We start from the raw sequence: 20,969 nt of genomic DNA, 5'->3' as shown, positions 1-20,969 counted from the left end.
GTCTGGACCTGTCTGCATCCCTCTTGGGGAGACACTGAATATGTGTACTAACGTCACCTGCTCCACGTAGCAACCTGTGGTCCCCAGTCCAAGCAGCATAGTGTGCCTCACATCACTTGCTCAAGTCTCTTTTAGATCAGACTGGCTGTGTCCATCCTGGAAACCACTTTTCATCCTCCTCCTCTGGGTCCCAGTGGGACATCAGTAACCTTCAAAGGGGGCAAATTTATAAGAGATACATTGCTATTAACTAGGAAGTCCTGAGGAAAATTATTATACTCCTGAGTGTGACACTTTCATGCTACATATGGGTACACTCAAGATTTGCAAGGCCTATTAGGATAGCTCTGTAGAACTGTAGAGGTTCAACAAGGCCACTCCTCTGTATGCAGGAAGATCTCTGGGGCTCTCCAACCCCAGAATCTCAGCTAGGTTCCAACACAGGAAGAACACACATCGCATCCATTTGGCTTGTGTCCAATTCTTGCTGTGTTTCATAGGAAACAGAGCAAAATTTGTGGTATTTGGGGAAGGACCGAGTGGATGACATTTTGACGTGGGAAAAACAGGGAAAGAAAACAAAGAGAAAATTGAACAATTTTCTATATGGTCCCTGGATTAAAGTAAAACTGTCATACTGGTGAAGTTCTGTGCATATGAGAAACTGGAGACAGAAGCCAACATACTAAAATGTGCAAGGAGACAATAAAGAATAATCCCTCATGAGTACATTTACCCTAATCCATTAAAAATGACAGTGTCAGCTAATACATGGAGATATATGTATAAAATTTAGCTGTCTGTAAAGATATTTGGATTAGAAGTCTCACGTTTAATGGCATGACATGACGTTCATGAACTGAAAACTCTCTTGAAAGAAGGGTCTGGGGTGTCTTACACTGGCTGACGCATAAATGTGTATCATACGTATGCTTTGAAGATTATTTCTCAAGTTATTAATCATAACGAAATGCTCATAACTGCAGGACCTGCTACCAATCTATTTCTCATAGTAACCTGGTTTGAGGTGTTTGCTCATCCTCTGATGCAACCCAGAACAGTTCCTTTATCTCAGGGAACAACAATTTAAGATTTCTTTTCCAGTCTATATAATTCCCCCATAACTCGCGATGCAAATTATGTCATAAACACCTTTGCTCATCAGGCTTCATAAAAAAGAAAAACAAACAAACAAACCCCAAACCAAAACAAACCAACAAAACCAAAACCAAAAGCAAAACAACAGCCCTTCTAGGCTAGATATAGCCCTGAAGTGGGTGTGGGTGGAACAGCTGTGCAGATAAATCCACTTAGGCTTTTTGCCCTCCTTCACTGCAAGTAAAAACACACCAGTTTCCTCCATAAACTGTTCATACTGTATCATCTGGGGACATCCTTGGTTTGTAAGAGAGAAGTAGTTGCCATAAATTAACACCACTGGTATTGCCAACATTCTCATCACTTTGACCACCACTTCGAGTTTTGGAACAGATGCCAAGGACTTGACGGACACTTGAGAGTCTCCATTCCCACACACCCTGTGCAAAGGGAGTGCAGCTAGACTCAGAATTGAGACACAGTATTCACATACTCATTTTATGATTTGTACGTAACCGTCACTAAACCTGCCCCGTGGTGATGGCACAAGCGAAAATAAATGGTGTCAGGGAGCATTCCAGGGCACTGCAGCTTAAGTGTCTGTGCTACTACATTGTTGGAGAGGTCCCCACTGGTTTGTGGTTTTGGTATGGGCCACATGCCATGCTCCCAAACAATGCCAAGACATCATTTGCAAGTCAGGAATGGATAGGGATCATTCATAATATTACAGTTTACATGAAGTCATCTTATTTTGGAGACTGAGAGTGCACAGACGTAAGCAGTATGGACACAAGCTAGTCCAGGACAGTTGGCCTCAAAGCCGAAGGGCAGTCTTGGTATGAAATAACAGCCCTTTATGCTATTTAGTAGTTTAGACATAACCGTTGTGTACCAACAGAAGTCTCTAGTTCACAGAACCTCCTGTGTTATATATTTGGTTTAGATTAGTCTGCAAGCTCTTAAAGGAAGAGACCATGTTTCCCTTCGTTTTTATGTATCTAGCACAAAGAAGCCCTACATCTGATTAAGATGTTAATGTCAGGAGTAAAATGAATGGAAATCCTGACATTAATCTGTAGATCTTACAGCTGAAGTTGAACAGGTAATTGATTTAAGGTTTTATGTCCCTTTGTAATATAAGTCTCAGCATGCAAGGCAGAGGCAAGTCCAGCAGTGGACTGAAAGAAGGCAAATCAGTTTTTCTGAGCACAGCTTAACACTGGAATGACATTGTACGTGAGGCACCAAAGCAATGTAACAACCCAAGTTTCCTCTTTCATATTTTCAGTGTGTCTCGAGCAATAAATATGAAACCTATTTTTTTCACTTCTCAGATATGCCTTTACACCTGTGATCTGCTCTAGGTGAACCTGCAGGTGGGTTGAAGTAGATGATCTCCAGAGGTCCCTTCCAACCCCAACCATTCTGTGATTCTGTGATTATTGTAAAGCCAAAAAAGATTTTTCCCCTCAACACTTAAAAAAGAGTAAATGAGTTATGAGTTGCAGAGGTTTCCTGAAAGCAACTGCTTGGGATACCTACAGACCTAGAAAGCCACGGTTCCCAAACTTGTGCAATCTCATAGGAGACCCTCTGTTGTGCCTCTGACCGTGGGCAATTGCGTGGGCCAGGGGGACGGGGAGAGCCCTGGTGGCCTCCAGCACCTCTGACCACCACGAATGGTCCCTCTCTGCCACCGAGCTGTGTGGCTGTCCTCTGCCAGCTCTGTCACCACACCGCAACCTTCTGAGGTGACTTGGGGTGAAGAACTGGCGCCCGTGTGGGAGGGGTTGGCAAGAGGAAGCGATGTAGGTGGAAGAAAGAGGAAAAAGGCTTCGTGTAGAGGATGCAGATGCCTCCAAAAGGGCTAGAATGGGTCTGGCTCTTACTAGAGGAGGGAAGATTTGGAAGGATCTCTGAGCGGGGTGACTGTACTCACCTCTTCAGGCAAAAATGTTTAAATACGCCCACAGAAGGGGGAGATCATCTCGTTACACATGCTTGTTCACTTCTAAGCATTACTTTATCTAATAAAGAAGTACCAGCAGAAAATACCAGGAACCCTCCGCACGCAGTGAGCGCCGCAGTCGAGGCATTCGGCAGTTACTTGTCGCCTTTTGAAGTTTTTCCGAGCGTGCCTCTCTCACCTCCCCAGGTCCCGGCCCCCCGGCGCGGCCGCCGCCCCCCGCCTCCCGCTCAAGACGAGGCAGCACCGGCTCTCCGCGCCCTCGCTGCGTCCTCCTGCGCGACCTCCGCCCGCAGGAAAGCGGCGGGGCAGCGTCCCGCCCCGCACGGCGGCGGAGGGAAAGCCGCGCTTCGCTGCGTTGCCCAGGGCAGCCCCACAGGCGGGCTGCGGGCGCCACCCGGTGGCTACCGTGCCGAGGTGGCTCATTTCTGCCAGCGACCGCTTTGAATTCAGCCCGGGGGCGGCGGGGCCCGAGGGGCAGCGCGGGGGGCGGCCCGCCGAGGGCTCAGCGTGTGCGCGGGGGGACACCCCTGGAAACCACAGCCCTGCCTGCTCCACCATAAATGCCGGAATTTGGGGTCCCGGTACGGCCCGAATGTCCCGATTCCCTGCCAGTGCGGTGAAAGAGCACAGAGGCAGGAAGGAAGCGCGAAGGAGGCGTTCGCATATAAATATAAATACTCGTATATTTAATTAAATTAATTTAATTTTTAAAAAAAATAATATTAAATTAAAATTTTTAAAAATAATTAAATATAAGTACTTGTTCTTTGATTTCTTTGTCACCCCTAAAACTGGTTTTACCTAGCTCCCAAATATGCATTAGTTTAATGATCAGTGATTGACCACTGGTGATTTGATTATAGCCCTTGTGCCCATGTTCACACTTTCAAGGCCTTTGCTAGCATTGCATGCTTGTCCTCTATGCTGCATCCCTATTCCAGGGTCATCAGCAGATCATGCTGTATAGAGCAGCTACATGTTATCACCACCTATTACTTTCAGAAATATATCAGATTTATTGTAATAATAGGCATTGCATGTTACAATTACACAAAGCTAAACAAGACTAAAAATATTAATTTAATATCCTAGGCTATTTGATACTGGTCTTTTAATTCCTCTGTGCTGTACTTGCCTGATGGTGTTCAGGTGTGACTTGAGCTCCAAAGGCCATTCAGACCTTCTAGGAGAAAATACAAACAAGTAAAAGCAATGGCAATGTTTTGTTACTATGACTATCTTTCAATAATTAGAAATTGTCAAATACCTACTTATCGAAAGCAAGTCATAGTAGGACACTCTGCGTTGGTGTTTTCATGGACTGAATGGACTTTTTAGTTCTCGTCTCCTTTTTTTGCCTTAGATAAGAGAGAAAGAGATTTTTCTGTGGCTCCAGTACAAGAGGCCTGTTTGAATCAACCCCATTGTGTAACTTTCTGAACTTTTTAATGGAATAAACAGTGTTACACACTCATTGCTAAGTACTAGCTTTATACCCAAATAAAGTACTGAGGGGGAGCTTTCCAGCAATGGCCAGCATAGCAGATGCACAAGACACTCCATATTTCTTCATATTATTGCCTTCAGCACAGGAATGAAAGAAATAAAACTTGTCCCATTGCTGTTTGTCCTGTCTGACAGCTGCTTGTCCTTGCACAGGAATGAAAGAAGTAGAATTTTGTCCTATTACAACTTATCCCGTGTCACATTTGCTCATCCTGGCTAGCATTTTTGGTTTTATCTCTCCAAACACAGTACACGGGATACAGTCTGAACATAGAGGAGGGGACATACCGCTTCTTAAGCCAGGAGATCTGTGTCAGATCAAGAAAAAATATAGAAGTGTTTTCTTTCTGCTGTATCCAGAGGCTGATTCAACAGAGATATAGTGACTGCAGCTTGCAAAATCTGCTGGTATCAATCAGTACCAGCCTGTAGGAAGAGTGGAAATGGCACTACAAGGATACCTAGAGTTACTGTGTCTCTGTATTCTTTCCTATTAAGTAATCATCCCAGAAACTGGAGATACCTCCTTGCGCCTTCACCTTTTCAGTTTAAGTCTGAGCTGATAAGCTAAAGTCTATCTTGACTGGAAAATGTAGCAATGAAATACTGACTTGGATGAAAATTTGCTGTCAAAAGTCCTTTTGACAACAGTGAGTTAGGATTCGTTCTAAGAATTTAGCACATTCAGATTTTATCTCTTTCCGCCCTTCTAGTTTATGTTAGGAGTAGTGATCCAGCATGAAAACTTTTCCTGGTGTGAGAAAAAGTAATTTTAATGCAACAGAAACAAATTTGTTCAGCTCCTGAGAAAAAGCACTTCTACCTTCTTAGCCTTTATTTCTTTCAAGATTTAAACAACCAAGCATCTTTAAGGAGGGCCCACTTCATTACTCATCTTGCCCTGATATTGCATCACTTGAAGTCAATCCCTGCCATGTTAGGAATGTGTCCCTGATGCTGGAGAGCATTTCCTGGATGAAAGAAACCCTGTAAACCACTTCTACAGATTGACTGTGTGGTGCAAATAATGCTCCTTGTGCTGTGGAAGCACAGATAAAATACACATGAGAGGAGAGAAAATACATGAGAGGTGATGACTGGCTATCTGATTTGTTTTGTTTTTCCTCATGATTTTCTGATGCTTGTTCTCCAAGCACGAAGTGGAGAGACTGTAACAGCTTCATTAGCAAACTCCTTTCATTCTGCCTTGGAGGCTGGCTTTTTCTGTATTGTAAATGGTCTCCCCAAAAGGGGAAATCTGTCCAGGCAGAGTTGCAGATTTTATCTGTAGACAATAGGTCTGGACTAAAGAACTTGACTGTCTAAGATTGCAACAGTCCTTACAGAGCTTGTAGTGAGAACCTTTAGGCAAATCCACTTCATATAGTCCATGAAAGATTCGGAGATGAAAGGCTGGGTTGCCCTGGCTGGAAGGTAGATCAGGATGTACAAAGCCCTCTTGTCTCATCTGCCTCATTAGATCCTGTTAGCCTTGATCCTCTGATAATGAAGGGTGTCTGAGAAAATGTGGAATCATAATTTTCTTTCCAGTTTTCTTAGGTGGACACTTGGGGATAGAAACAGGGAGACGAGTCTTCCTCTAGGGAAAGGACAGAGTACATTACTTCAAAATCAATGTATCACTGCAGAGTCCAATGTCTCTGACACACAGTTCCTCCCAGTTCCAGTCTCTCCATCTCTTTTCTATGTTATAATATGCAATGGACCCCAAGGTAAAAGCACATTTTATCCCAGAATAAATTTTTATTATTCAGGATGATATGTCAGCTAAACACAGTAGCAACTGTTTACATATGTTGGTATTTAAGTTTGCCTGAAGCAATCATTCTGCCACTGTAATAAGTCCTGCTGTGGGATTAAATACTCATTTGATTTTTTTTTTTTTTTCAGTTTTAATCCAAGAAAGAAACAAAGGGCCAAGAAAGTTTTGAGTATGATATTGAAGATATCAGCTGTGGAATCTCAGCTGAGTTCTCCAAGAGAAGAACATTCTAAAACTGTGGCTGCTGAAAGTGTCTTGGTCCAGTAGGTTCTCAGAATATAAACCTGTTCCTGTACATAATCAAAGTGATGAAACAATTACAAGAAATTATTACAGCATGTTTCAGAAGCCCTTTGTGCTTCAGATCATGTATTTCCCATTCAAGTCAGTAAGAGTGAAAAAAAAAATCTTGTCACTGAAATTTTTATGCTTCTATGAAAAAAATTGTCCCTTTAAAGAGCAACTTGTAAATTTACAATGTGGTTTGCTAGTTTCCAGTAAAGTGACACCAAGCAATATATTAACTTTTAAAACTTTAGGGAGTATGCACACCTTCTAATTTTAGGCATATAATTTAGATAGCAGCTAAGATCATTTGCAGAGAAACTGAAGCCTTCTGATTTGCCCTCCAGACAGATCTACTTTTCATAACTCACTGTGTAGGAGGAGCCTAGTTTCCTTCCTAATTTAAGCATATATTTTGGATTCCTTTAGTGAAATAATATGGCATTCTTTTTCTCTTGGCATCTCATTCTTTAAGCTAGAAAAGGCTACTCACTTTGCTCCTTAGGCACATATCATATTTTACTCAACAGTGCTGTTGCTGGGCCTCAAAAATGGCCTTAAAAAGGCAGTAGAATTGGCTTCAGGTAGACACAAGGAGTGATTAACTTGCATAAAGCATTACTTTTTGAAAGAACAGGTTTGAACAAACAATAACCACCTTATACCCTCAGATCTAATATGGAAGTCTAAGTCATTGGCACCAATGTAAATTATTTTGCTGACACATTGCAGGTACGCAGTTTGCGTTACGCTGCACCTCTCCTATTTATGCCTGGCAGGCATAACCTGCACATACCTTTCTATGCCTTGCAGGTCAGAAGCAGCGGTACCATCACGCTGCAACACCTCCAAAATGTGGTAGCACGAAGGGATCTCACTCTGATGGTGGAGAAGATCGTGTGCCTGCTGTCCAAGAGGTGGACATCCAAGAACCAGAGTGGAGCTGTGAGATCCAGCTTTCTTCTGGCTTGGAGGTGCAACAGGAGGAAAAGATGTGTCAATGAGCTTTTCCTTAGAGTCAAAGGATGGCACTCAGTAAAACTGCTGATCAGCAGCTCCAAGTAGCTGATGTGCAAGGCATATGGACCTGCATGAGAACATGTAGACAAATGTGTTCAAATCAAACAAAACTAGAGCCATAATGTGCTTGTATGACCTTTTTAAGCTTAACAGTAACATTTTTTCACATTCATTTGTACCTACAGCAGTTCTTTATGTCCAGCAGTTCACTATTTATGTCAAAGGGCACTTCATATGAAGCCATTTTTTTCTGAGGAGAATGAATTTGTTACGACAAAACGTGTCTTTCAAGAGGATACATTTAGGCTGTGTGGGAAAAATTGTACAACCAGGACGCAAGCATGTGAAATTTAACTGGAGGTTGAAGTAGTTTGCCTAAACAATCAATTGGTTCTTATTTCATGAAATCTGGAAGAATTCAAGCAAAGAAAGGGAGTAGAATGTAATATTTGTAAAGGACTACTTCTGAACACTCTGATGCTCATATTTTGTCATTTTATAAAACTTAAGGTAAAAAGAGCTATATTTTTTTCTCAAACTAAACCATGAAACTCACACAAACCACACCTCACAGCTTGATGTAATGTTGTTCTGCCTGAACTCATGCCAGTAACTGTTTTACACTAAAGCACACCACAGCTTGCTTTGTTTGTGACGCTGGTTCAAGAGCACTTACTTTAGAGTTTTAAAATACTGGCTGATACTAAATTTAATTACTCCATCATTTGGGGAAAAAAATCAAACAAAAAACACTACCACCACCAAAACTAGAGAAAGAACATATTAAAAACCTCCAAAATAATTGTAAAGAGCTTTTCCCTGATGAAAGCAACATATTTTCAAAATAAGTACTTAAAATGCTGGGACTAGAAACAAATAGTGTCTGCATACATCATCAAAACATACTGAATCCCACTGTACAACGTTCTGTTTTAATATAGTACACTGAATTGCCCATCTGAACCAGTACAGTTTTCATCCTTCCTTTTTATCTGGCCCATATATTTGGTAAGGGCAGCAACTGAGTGAGGAAACAATTTATTTTTGGCATGTGAGAAAAATTGCTTTAAAAAACAGCCTGTCAGTGATTCAGAATCCAAAGTACTTTACTTAGAAATAGACACAAGTAATGAACCATTTCTGATTTCCCTGTCACTTGTTCATGTGAAATCCTTCTCAGAATTATTCTCTAAATTTACACAATGTTATGTTTGTAGTTCTATATTATATATTAATATATAAAACATAATAAGATATTAAGATATCATATGTTCTGTTTTTTCAAATAAGGTGTATGTACAAACATTTTACCCCTATTTGGCATATGTGAAAGAACATTTTAGAAATACATTACACAAAAGTAAATAAAAGATAAAGGTAGATAAAGTGCTCAGCTGCCCAGAGTTGGGCATCTGGGGGAATTCGGCTTTTCAAGTGGTCAAAGACATAAAAAAATCCTTTATCTGCACATTCCAGGTCTTAATCCATAGTCAGACAACTAGATTTATTTCCCTAAGGTGTCCATTCTCATATGATGCAACTTAAACAAGAAAAGACTCTACGAGTTACAGAAATTTTGAGGCTAAGGGGTTTTTTGTTGTGCTTGTAGCACTATTCTGATACCCGAGCCTTCTCTTTGATGAATTATAGTTATGACAATTTAGGATTCTCAGAACACCTGTTAATGTACATCAAAATCCACATTCAGCGAGGAGGATGCAGTTTCATCCATATTGTTTTTGCTAGAAATTTAAATGACCTTGGTTGTAACATTGGCTTTGGAGAACAGAAAATCTGCCAGGTTCTTGTAGTCTGTAGAGAAGATGGAAATTATTTGCTTTTATAGCTGCAGTGAAAAGTTGTTGTAGAATCTATCTGTGCGTTTTCTATCAGTTTTGATTGTTTCTAATGTTAAATAATTGTTTTTTTCTATACGCTCTGACATTTCACATTATTTCTGCTTCTAGTTTCTATTTTTTCCTTCTGCTAGCTTAAGAAACTTCTGGATATTTTTTGTCTTTAATCACCTTCTTCCCTTTAGAATTATTTTAAGCTCAGGGAGGAGGAAAATCTCAAAGAGAAATGCAATTTCACTCTCCAAACTAATTGGTAAATACTATCTATCCAATCTCCAGCTAGACTGGGCGTGGGGTGTCTCACCATTTCTTTCACCTTTAACAGTTTACATTGAAAAAAGGCACACTAGCATTTCTCACTTGGCTGCATAAATCGCAGGCTCTTGCCTATTTCAATTTCCACAGAGATTAGTCTGACTAAACCCTGTCTTCCAGAGAGGAATCGGTCCCCATCTGAGTGCAGCAAGAGATGACAAACCCACCACTACCTTTTGCAGTTGTTGCAGCAGCTATTAAAAATATGTGCATTATTCCAAGTCATCCAGCCTTGACTTTTGTGTTGACCTTCAATAGACCTGTATTTTTTAATTTTTTTTTTTTAATCTCAAGGCTTCTCCTTCACTTATCACTACATATATATGCTTTCCAGGTACTTTGTAGGAGAAAAAAATAAGTTGAAAGGAGGGAAACAGTGGTCAAAAGTGTGTTTTTATTTTTTTACTGCTCCTAGAGTGTATGGAAAAAGTGCAAGTCCTCCTGTTGTCCTTTCCTAGCTATTTTACTAATCCTCAGCTCACCCTCAGGCACAGATCCCCAGAGCCCCCTGTGGTCTGCCAGGAGAAACAGACAAAAAATTGATGCAGATCCATCTTGTGCCTCTTTCTCCTGCTCTCCTCAGTGATATAAATGCAGTCATTTTCATATGGAGAAGCTGCACCAGTTGCCTTCATGGCCATCGTATCTTCATTCTGATGTGGCTTTTTGGAGATAATTAATGTTTGGGCAGGGAAGACATCCATATAGGAGACCACCTCTAAGCTGCAAATGAATACAAATAATCTGTGCCTCATTCATTTCTTCCTGAACAGCCATCTAGCAAATGCCCTCACATATTGCTGTTCGTTTCTTTCAGCAGCTAAAAGAAGCATTATGCCCAATTTTTGACTGCATAAACAGAAAAATAGGGTTACTTTTCACCTTCTAAGTTATAAGCGCACAATATGAATTTGCATCAACATGTTGTAGTGTCCGAAATCTTTTATTTTGGCAGTGTGCCAAGTGAAATTCTTTCCTTCCTTCCTTCCTTCCTTCCTTCCTTCCTTCCTTCCTTCCTTCCTTCCTTCCTTCCTTCCTTCCTTCCTTCCTTCCTTCCTTTCTTCCTTCCTTCCTTCTCCCTTTCTTTTCTTTTTTCTTTCTCTTTTTAAAATTTTCTTTTTCTTTGCCTTTTCCGCTCTTTTTTTGGTGTTCTGTAAATGTGAATATCCTTGCTGTAATGCTGAGCTGTTCTGCAGAAGAAGCCTAGCATGTTTTTGTTCTGCATGTTTATACGTTGAGGCTCTTAAACCATGTTTCGTATTTTTCTGGTTTTGCTGTAATTGCTCTAGAAGTCAACACTACCAACTCGAAATGGATTTCTGACTCTGTTGGTTTCCAGTTGGTGCTCTTTGAAACAGAAAAAAATGTGTATTTCTATACTGCTCCTACAAGAGTATGTATACAAGTGTTACTAATTAATGAGGGGACTGTACACCCCTTAGTGCTAAAACCTGTGCCTTTCATTCCCTCTGTGCTGTTACAAACAAAAAACCTCTTCAATATCTATGTCTACACTGAAAAACACTTAACCTGAGTATTGCTGAAGCTTGGGGGGAAATAAAACTGTTCCTGGACTTTTACATATGAAGAATGATACGCTTTAAAATAATCAAAATGGACTGACTCCAAATATCCAGATGTAAGGTAAAGAGAAAAAAAATACAAAAAAGACTACAGCAAATCCTTTTTCCATCTAGGCTTTACCTCTACCATGCAGATAGGTCTCCTGATGGAGGGCCGAGTATTAGAAAATGAAGTTGGAGATAAACTGTCTCACTATTCAGGAAACTTTCCGTTTCTGCCATTCTTTTCTAAGGGACGTTGTGCTGTGTTGTAAACTGCCCCGAGCCTCCTGCATTGAGCTCAGTTAACTTGCCTAATTCCTAGTCTGTTGAGCAGAGCTGTAAACAAATTCAGAATACAGACCTGAAACTATGCAAGACAAAACAGCATGATGGTATACCAATTAATGCCTGTCTTCATAAGGTGTCCGGCCCTGTGAGTAGAGTATAGGGCTAAACAGGATAATGATGGAGTTATTTTGTGCCTGGTGAATTAGAGTCAACTCATTCTCATCTTGAATAAAACCCAGCACTTTAAAATTGTCATAAATACAGAGAAGAAGGTGTGGAGCCTTTTTTTTTTTTTTTTGAAGATACAACACAAAGAAAGGGAAGAGACAAAGATCCTCTGTTTTAATGATTTGTGTTGCAAAATGAAGCTATCAGGACAAAAATCCATGCAGGTAATCAAAATTAAAGATATATGTGAAAGGCAAAATTCATCTTAAGAGTAGCACTTGAATTGCTGTAAAAATTGATGATGGTAGGGTCTGCAGAATTTGCTCTCATCTATCACTAATCCAAAGCATTGCAAAGAATTGAAAAGCCTGCTTTAAGATGGTAGACAGAGTAACTTATTTAAACTTCTTGCTTTCACTTAAATTACATACCAACATGTAAGCAATGAGACTTTTCTCTGTTTTCCCCTCTAACCACAGCTTATGTGTAAAACCAGGTAGCAGAAATTTTAGCCCACATCTCTATTAAACTGGGTAATGACTATTCACCGTGCAGTTTTTGGCAAGTAGAGACAGGGCAACTGTTCAAGAAAAACAAGAAATTTCCTGCTGTATATGAACTGCTCATAAACACTTGAGCCCTGGCACTTTCTACTCCAACCCTGCAGGTCTCAGATGCCTTGTATTATAGACACTGCTAATTACAAGCAGTGTGGTTAAAGCAAATGCTTAGCCATACAGAACATTAATTGACACTGTTTGTTGGGGAGAATGAAGGGCTGTGTGTGGGGAACTGTTTACCCAGTGAGAAGGCCCAAGTCACTGCACTTTTTGCCATTTTATTCATATTTTCCCAAGGCAGGTCTGGATTTAGACTACGTTCTCTGCCTTAGAAGACCAAGGAGGGAACTGTGATTCCACAGTTCCTTTCTGGCTCCCCTGGTTCAAGGTGGGAGGTAGTCAGCTAAAGACCTGTTACCACCAAGTTTCCACAGCCGTGCTGGCCAGGCCTGAAAGGGTGTGAAGTCAAGGTTCAGTTCACTGCCTATGCTGTAGCTCTGCTACTTTACCTAGCGGTGTCTCATGTATGAACACCTCAGCCCCCGTGCCTCAGTCAGATGTGCTAGGCATCACCGAAAAAAAAAAATGACAACAACAGCAAAACCCGGGACCTCCCATTCTTGTTTGAGGCATTCAGAGGATTTTTCTTCGTTGATTCTCTTGTACATCTCATATTTCTGGTCTTCGTTCAGTAGCACAAAGCCTGTCTTTGGAAGAGGAGATTTATTAGGTTGTTCTGACTGCTTCTTACTGAAGAAGCTGCCCTTTTAATTTTTGACAGTACTCAAAATCCTGTGCAGTCAATCTACCAGCTTTTGGGATGAAATTAAGGATGATAGGATCACCTTGGGTCAATAGCCAGGAGACTAATGAATATGAGTTAACTGAAGAGGAGATATAAGACATGGTGGTCATAATACATCATATATTTACACAGAGGAAAGGTGTTAGATGTGATCCTTAAGAATCCACCTTTTCCAATGTAAAGGTAGTCAAGAGCTACAGAAATTATCACTAGTAACAGAAAACTCTTAGTATACCCTGTTTGTTCAGGATCTCCAACTGGGTGGGAAGAATTTTACCTTTATGGCAAAATTTAAAGGGTAGAGAGACTAAGTCTAGGAAATCAGCATAGAAATGAACATCTCATCTGATCTAAGAAAGAAAAAAGTTAATTTTGCTTCATTTCTCAGGAAGAATTAAAAGGGTAATGACCCAAACAGACAGCTTTACTGTTTTATTTTGGGTTTGTTTGTTTGTTTGTTTGTTTTTCCCCTGATTTGCTATTGTGAAGCAAGTAAAAACAAAGTGTTGCAGAAGAAAGGGACAAATCCCTCAATTTGTGGAGTGTCCTGTTACTTTGCACAGCACAGAAGGGGTTAGGATTGAGCAGATCTCTAACAGGAGTCATGGCCGACTGTGGGATTGTATAGAGGGAGTGGAGCCAGGCTGAAGGAAGCAGAGTTGAGGCAGTTAAAGTTTAGATCTTTCAGACTCCTAAAATGAAAACAGAAAGTACTCTGGGGGTTATATTTTAGCCTCTGTATTTAAGGTAGGTAGGCTTTGCAGATAAACTATGCAGTCTGCAAGGAGGGAACTGTGTGTTGCCTGGTGAACCTGCAGAGATGAAATACCTGAAATGAAAGATTTTCTAAAAACGTCATGAATATCTTAATAACTGGCAGGATCAGCTTTACATAATGACACTATAACCTCATTTGATTAGTTCTGGTGTAAGAATAGGCATTTTACACCTCCCCTCCTCCTGTAAAGAGCAGAGCAGCCTGTCCTGTGTTTTTTTGGCTGAACAGCACCTTCAGGTGCAGATCTCCCTCTGTACAAGAGAGGGCAGCCGAGTCCTGGCAATAGTGTCTCCGGAGCTCTGGACATCTGGAAACCTTATTTGTTACGCTTGACTGTAAAAATTACCGCACAAATTGAAAATTAATCTTTGTTCTTCATTTTATGGGGGATGGGAGATTACTTTGAGACTTCTTATGTTTGAAGGAAAGTTACAAAATAAAATCCTTTGTTTTATTCATGGGAAATTTCTGCTAATGTGATACAAATATGTGGGTTTCTTCAGTGATAAATTACTTTACGACTTGCAGTGTGAAAGCTGAGCTGAATTAGAGCCCTATGTCTGGACTGATCTCATCAATTTTGGTTCCTCAGCAGGAATTTGGCTTTTGATCACACACTTCTTAATAGATCCAAATATCTAGACACCATGGCCACTTGTGTTTAAATCCTTGCTGCTTGGGTTTATTTCATGCATCACTTTTTGGTCTTAAAAGCTAAGAGGTGCAGCTCAGGGTCAGACTGAAGGTCTGCATTGCCTAGTAATCTGTCTCTGAGTGTGGTTAATAGCAAATGCTTAGGGAAGGAATATAACAAATATGGCGAGCACAGAGGGATCGTTGTCTGACATACCATCCCACCTTCCAGAAGTCACTGGTCTAGAGCAACAACTTCTTGAGCCAAAGGCTGTATCTTGACAGCCACTCTTTCTTTCCTCTGAGGACATTCCATGTGGTCAGTATACCTGAGACTGGGAAGGCAATTTAAATATTTTCCTTGTTTGATTTTAAGGACTGTTTTCCTGTCTGAGACAGACTTTCTCCATTCCTGAAGCTTTCTTTCTTTTGTCATTCTTTTTTTTTTTTCTTTTTTTCTTTTTTCCTTTCTTTTTGATTTTCTTGCGTTAGTCTTTTTTGTTACGGTCTTCAGAAATTAAGCCAGCTTAGTCTCAGAATCATGCCTTGTTCTCTGTCATAAGATCAGGTGCCTACTGAGACTGAGATCTTGTCCAAGTTTGAGTTCCATCAAGTTCAGTTCCATCAAGTATCTTTCCTAGACTTGTATATAAAAGAGTTATCTTTTTGTCTGTTCATTTTAAAAAGAACTGCTATGCCCCCCTCAACTCTATTCATTTCATTTTTATTTCAATGTATTTCATAATATTTATTTCTCTATTTCTGTTTCAGGACTACCCCTTTTTTGTTGACGTCCTCTCCAAAAAATCATCTCAAATGAAAATGTCCAATGAAAACCAGACTTGGGTGATATGCTTTGCCGATATATGGCAGGCCAAGTTCACAGAGATGGCACTAATCCTCAAAAAAAAAAAAAAAAAAAAAAGGCCCATGTCTCATCATTGTCTTTAAAGAGCAAAGGAAAATGGCTGTTTCATTGCAGAGGCTAAATTAACAGCAATTAAATAAGAAAAACTGTTTGCAGAAAATCTTCCTCATCTAACTTTCATCAATCAAAATGTCCCCACATCTTTCCTTGCTGGTGATTCTGATGTCATCTTGTGATGCTGGTGATTACTGAATGTCTGGCCTGCCCACACTCTTGCTCCTTGGGCCTTGCAGTTTTCATGGGTTAAGGCTACTCTTACCTTTAACATTCCCCTTATAAGAGACCTTACTGGCCTTGTCTAGGCTACTGTGGGACACAAAAATGAAAGGGAAACTCCTGAGTGCTGGCGAGTTGTACACTAGTTCACCTATGGCTGTTTTCTGTTCAGGTTTTGCCCCTAAGCTTAGAGCTCCTGCTATCCAGCACTGCGTAAGTGTCTATATTCTTCACTGCAGAGCTGCCTCGCTAAAGATACAGGGTTCTGGCATTCCTTGCTAGTACATCAGTGGCATTAATTTCTTTACCAACTAGTACAATAAAGAAGCATGTGCCTTCTGGATTTTGCTTTAAAGCAACTCTCATATGTGATAAGGTGTTGGCAATGTGCGTACTTCTCAGTACACTCATTACAGCATTATGGTGATTTATGGATGATTTATGGATCAGCTAAAGCACAGTCTTGGTGTGAATGCCCTGCCTAGCTGCGGAGGTGATGTGTTCATGGAAAGCAAGGATTTGACTTAAGGACTAAGTTTCAAACCCACAAAGTTCAAATGCGTTCAGAATTTACTCAAACACGTTCTCACATTCCTCTATTTTACAGGCAAGAGTAATGATTCTAAAAGCAACTACCCTGCAGCATCACTGGACTGAAAAATTGAAGGGTTGTTTTCCAAGTAATCTGACTCTGTACAGCTGGATCAATAGTCAATATTGCCAGGGCTTGGCTGCCTTGCTTCTACCTAATTTTTACCATTGCATGTCACAATAAAGCCCAATGTGGAAGGCCCTCCAGGATATGGAGGGGGAAAGAGTACAAGAAATCATACCTGCTCTCAGTGCTGTCTGCTTTTTAATACACAATATGTTTTGAAAATTCAAGCACTCAGGTAGGTTTGTAAATTGGATGGAGATGTCTAAGTCCTGTAAAATTGAGCATTGATCCCTGTTATTTGCAAAGATGCTGGTAAGACATAGATATTTTGCTCAGCAGAATTATCCTAGAACTGTCCAGGCTCATGTAGTTGCCTGTTTGTAAAACGGCATATGAGTACTGCCCAGTCTTTAAAGCTAAATTTCAGCTTCATGCTAACCTAACTTTTCTAGTTGTACATTTTTTGGGCTGATTTTCAATGTGTTTGTGCCAATCTCCCTTCTAGTAGGCTTGAATCAAATTAATGGAGACCTTGGAGCACTGGAAAAAAACAGTTTCAAAAGTTTGTCCCAACAACTTTTAAAAATTATGAAATTGGCCCCTTTCACATCCAGTCCCATGCCTTCAAAGCTTCTTCAATACAAGAGTGGGTTTTTTCATCCTTTTTTTAGCCCTCTGGAAATTCTGCTCCTGGCTAAGACTGATGTGACCAGGAGTTATTCTTTACAGCTACCTCTGACAGATGATGAAGGCACAGTGGGTGACTGTGTCTCCTGCATTAAGCAGCGTCCTGCTTTACAGTTGCCAGAGTGAGGGGAGGAGGACAGACAAGGTTTTATGAAGGTCAGTCCCAGACCTAAGACTAGTCAATGCTACAAGCAACTACTTGTAACTGAGCAAAAGGCTCTACAGCAGCATTGCCCCACTCAGGCTGCATGTTGGAAGGGGAACAATTACCTGTCAGGGACATGGATGTGCCAGGAAAGTGGTTTTTTTTTAGTGGCAGAGGGCTCCCGACCAGCAATATGTGCCTGATTTGTGACCGCAGATGCCACTTGGGTGGTGCAGACAAGCTCCAACTGCTCTCAAGAATTTGTCCAAGTAGCTCTTTAGAAATTCCACCTGGCGAGACTTAAACCCTACCTTTTCAGGACATTGTCACTGACTTCCTCCAACATCTGTAAATAGCTGGTTTGTATATGTTCATGCACCGTGGAGGATAGAGTTTAGGTTTTTTTACTAGGGTTATTCTTTTGACACAGGGCCAGATTGTCAGGGAGTCAGATCTATGCTGGGGGGAGCTCTTTGGTTGACTTAGTGGGTGGCATTCTCGTAGGCGAATAACAATTTCTTTGTTTTGTTCGTTTTATTGTACCTTTATTCTTAAGGAAAGGACCCACTGTGTTTATATATGAGCAGATTGTTCTCCTGTTTTTGAAAGCTATTCTTTTTCATCCTGAACGCTGCTTCTCTCCCCAACCTTTATTAACACACACCCACACACCCTCAAATCAAATTAAAAAAAAGAACCCAGAAATATAAGGACAGGTCGACAACGGCTTCATTCATTTGGGAAAATCCTTACCTAATAGTTAAAATGAAAAGGATAGGTAAAAAAAAAATCATTCCTATTAATCTGTTTTCTGTCAAAGATTCTTTTGGCTACTGCTGCATAAGAAACAGTGAGAACCTGTAATAAGTCATCTCCTTTGCAAGAAGAAGCTATAATTTTGACTTTTCACATGTCAGAATGACTTTTTTCTTCCTTTTGCAACTTCACTTTCAAATTTAGACTCCACTGCACTGAAATTGCAAATTTAGGACAAAAGTAAAATACTATTTAATAATGGCAATAAGAAAATTTACTGTGTAGCAATCAGGGAAGATATACCAAAACATCAGCTGATATTCAGGAAAAAAGTGTATTTATCATGAAATATGATTGTTGAAAGCTATCAATGAGTAGCAGAATATGTGTTTTCTCAGAATAAAACAATAATAAACTGGATTTTAATTGATCTGTTTCTACAAAAAATATAAAATATAGCAGAAAAACAAAAATAAAAATGAAAATTAGCAATTATATCTTGAAAATTTGTTCTCAGACAAAATGGCTGATTTGGTAAAGTTTAATGCAACTGGTAAGAAAATATGGGGAGATACTGAATTTGGACAAAATGAGAAGAGAGTGGATTCTTTAATTTTCTGACAATTTAATTAACAGTTTTCAGTCAGGAATATTTGTTATGTGAGGTTTTAGACTAACCCTACTTGGATTCTCAAGCAATTTACAAGCTCCACAAACCTATTATTTTTCTTTTTTTTATTTCTGAAATAAAAGGAAAACAACGTTAAGTAGTTTAATTACACTTGGATTGAGAAATCAAGTGTATTAAAGACAGAAAATTCTAAAATATTGAATACTCACAGCTAACTTTTCCCTTACTTAGACAAAATTTGTCTTCTTTCTGTTTTCTTTCTATATTCTATATTTTCTCTCTCTATAATCTATATTCTCTATATTCACTCCATTCTGTTTTTCCTTCTCTCTTTCTTCTCACAATTACTAGTCAGTATTCTGATAAACACTTACATATTAATCAGCATTCAGCATTAGAAAAGGTACATATGAGATATAAAAATACATTTTACTTAAGTTCCTTATTCAAGTCTACAGACAACACTACTTTTTTGCACATGAGCTTGTTTTCTATATGCACAAGAGTTTTATTAAGATAGTTACTTCTGTTTTCTTTCCATAAAATAAAGTGTGTTTATAAGGACATGGGATATTAAAATTTGGATTAATAATTCACTCCTTCAGTCACTTATGAAACTCTTTAGGACAAGTCTGCATGCTCTTTCTGGTTAGTGTTGGTTCCTTCAGTTTGTTTGACTCTCACTGGTGAATTTGGGCTCTGTGGGATGGAACACATTTCTTGTTACTCAAAAGAAATACACCAGTGTATTTTTTTTTCCTGCCAACATAGTAATGGAAAATAAATGGGTCACCTACTACGAACTTGATATATTATAACTCTCTCTTGACATTACCATGCCTTAGTTTTAAGAAGCGACTTCACTTTTTTCTTTTTAATCAATATCTATAAAATGTCAGTTTCAAGTTGATGCTTATCCTGTGCAGTCATTGCTGTTTTCTTCGATACATCTATACTACTTGCATATCAGACAGATTTTAATTTGGCACGATGCTTAAGTTATAAAGCTTCGATTCCACAAATGAACTGAAGCCTATGCTTAATGTGAAGCTATTCAAGTCCAAACATGTGCTTGAGCACTTTGATGAGTGGGGGAAGGCTAAAGCAACTTCTTCTAATGAGCACATACCTCAACATTTAAAAAAATAGCCACCATGTAAAAGTACCTTTTAATGTCTGTTGAAAACTGCAGCTGAAGAAGTTCTCAAAAAGTTGATAGGAATGATGAGAGCAGAAGGAACAGTCCTGTGATCGTACACCTACTGTATCTAAGGCAAAAGCTTGTCCTTACTGTGGCTTCGCTGTGGGTTCCCAATATGTGTGTCTGACTTAATGTGGTTAGGGAAAAACAACAGTTTTAAAGTTGCAGTGACTTTTCCACCATTGTTCTATGCCCAGGAAAACACCAGGCCATCTTTTAAAAGGATGTCCTGGGTACTTGGTGCCCAGCTTGGAGCAGAAGGAGCAGAGGTTGGCTGTGTTGGTACTCAAGTCTGGGTAGACTCTGGGCAGAGTAAGCAGGTGCTAAACCTGGTGATCCCCTTTGAATGACTGTATGCAGTCTCTCAAAAGACAGCGTGCTGGCTGGAGGTGGTGTTAGACTAAAAAGCCAACTACTTGGTGTCTTCTCCTCCAGGGATAAGCTGCCTTTCAGATGATAGAGTCCTGGTTTGCACAAGCCCTGCAAAGCAAATACTTTGATCTTTTCCCTATAGTGCTGATGCTAAATTTTTAAAAAAGGTTCTAACTCTGTTTTCAAAGACATGGCTTGGGCTCCAGCTGCACAACACAAAGCAGTTCAGAGTAAGCATTGCCTCTGCATCGCAATTGGGTTTTCTTTGTAAGACATTGGCAAAGGCTTCCCAGAAGCTGTTGATCCCAGCAGCTCATGTGAATCCTGCATGTACCTGTTCTCCTCATTCATTTGCAGTACAGAGACTGTATTATACCCAGGTCTTCTAAAGTTTTTCTCTTCTTTACGCAGCAGAATCCATCCACCTTTTCCCAGTCTGCTTTCATCCATGCAGGATTTGACAAAGGAATGAAGAGGTCGATGATCTTCTTTCCTATGTTGGCTTTCTTTGGAGTGATCTACAAAGAGTTTCTATTCCTTATATACATCCCTGGCTCCTCAGTTCACTAGAGAAAAGCTACCACACAGAAATGTCTCTGTCCCCTTATGCCTATCTTGCCATTCAGTTTTGAGCCAGTCAGCTGATATTTTTCTCCTCTTTTTCCCTCTTTGAGGTTCAAATGAGCAATCAGTAAAAAAAAAAAAAAAATCTGTACTTATATTAACTCAGGTAAATGAGGCTC

This window comes from Caloenas nicobarica, chromosome 2 (assembly GCF_036013445.1).
Source record: "Caloenas nicobarica isolate bCalNic1 chromosome 2, bCalNic1.hap1, whole genome shotgun sequence".
Lineage (NCBI taxonomy): Eukaryota > Metazoa > Chordata > Aves > Columbiformes > Columbidae > Caloenas > Caloenas nicobarica.
Note: the sequence above shows the minus strand (reverse complement) of the source record.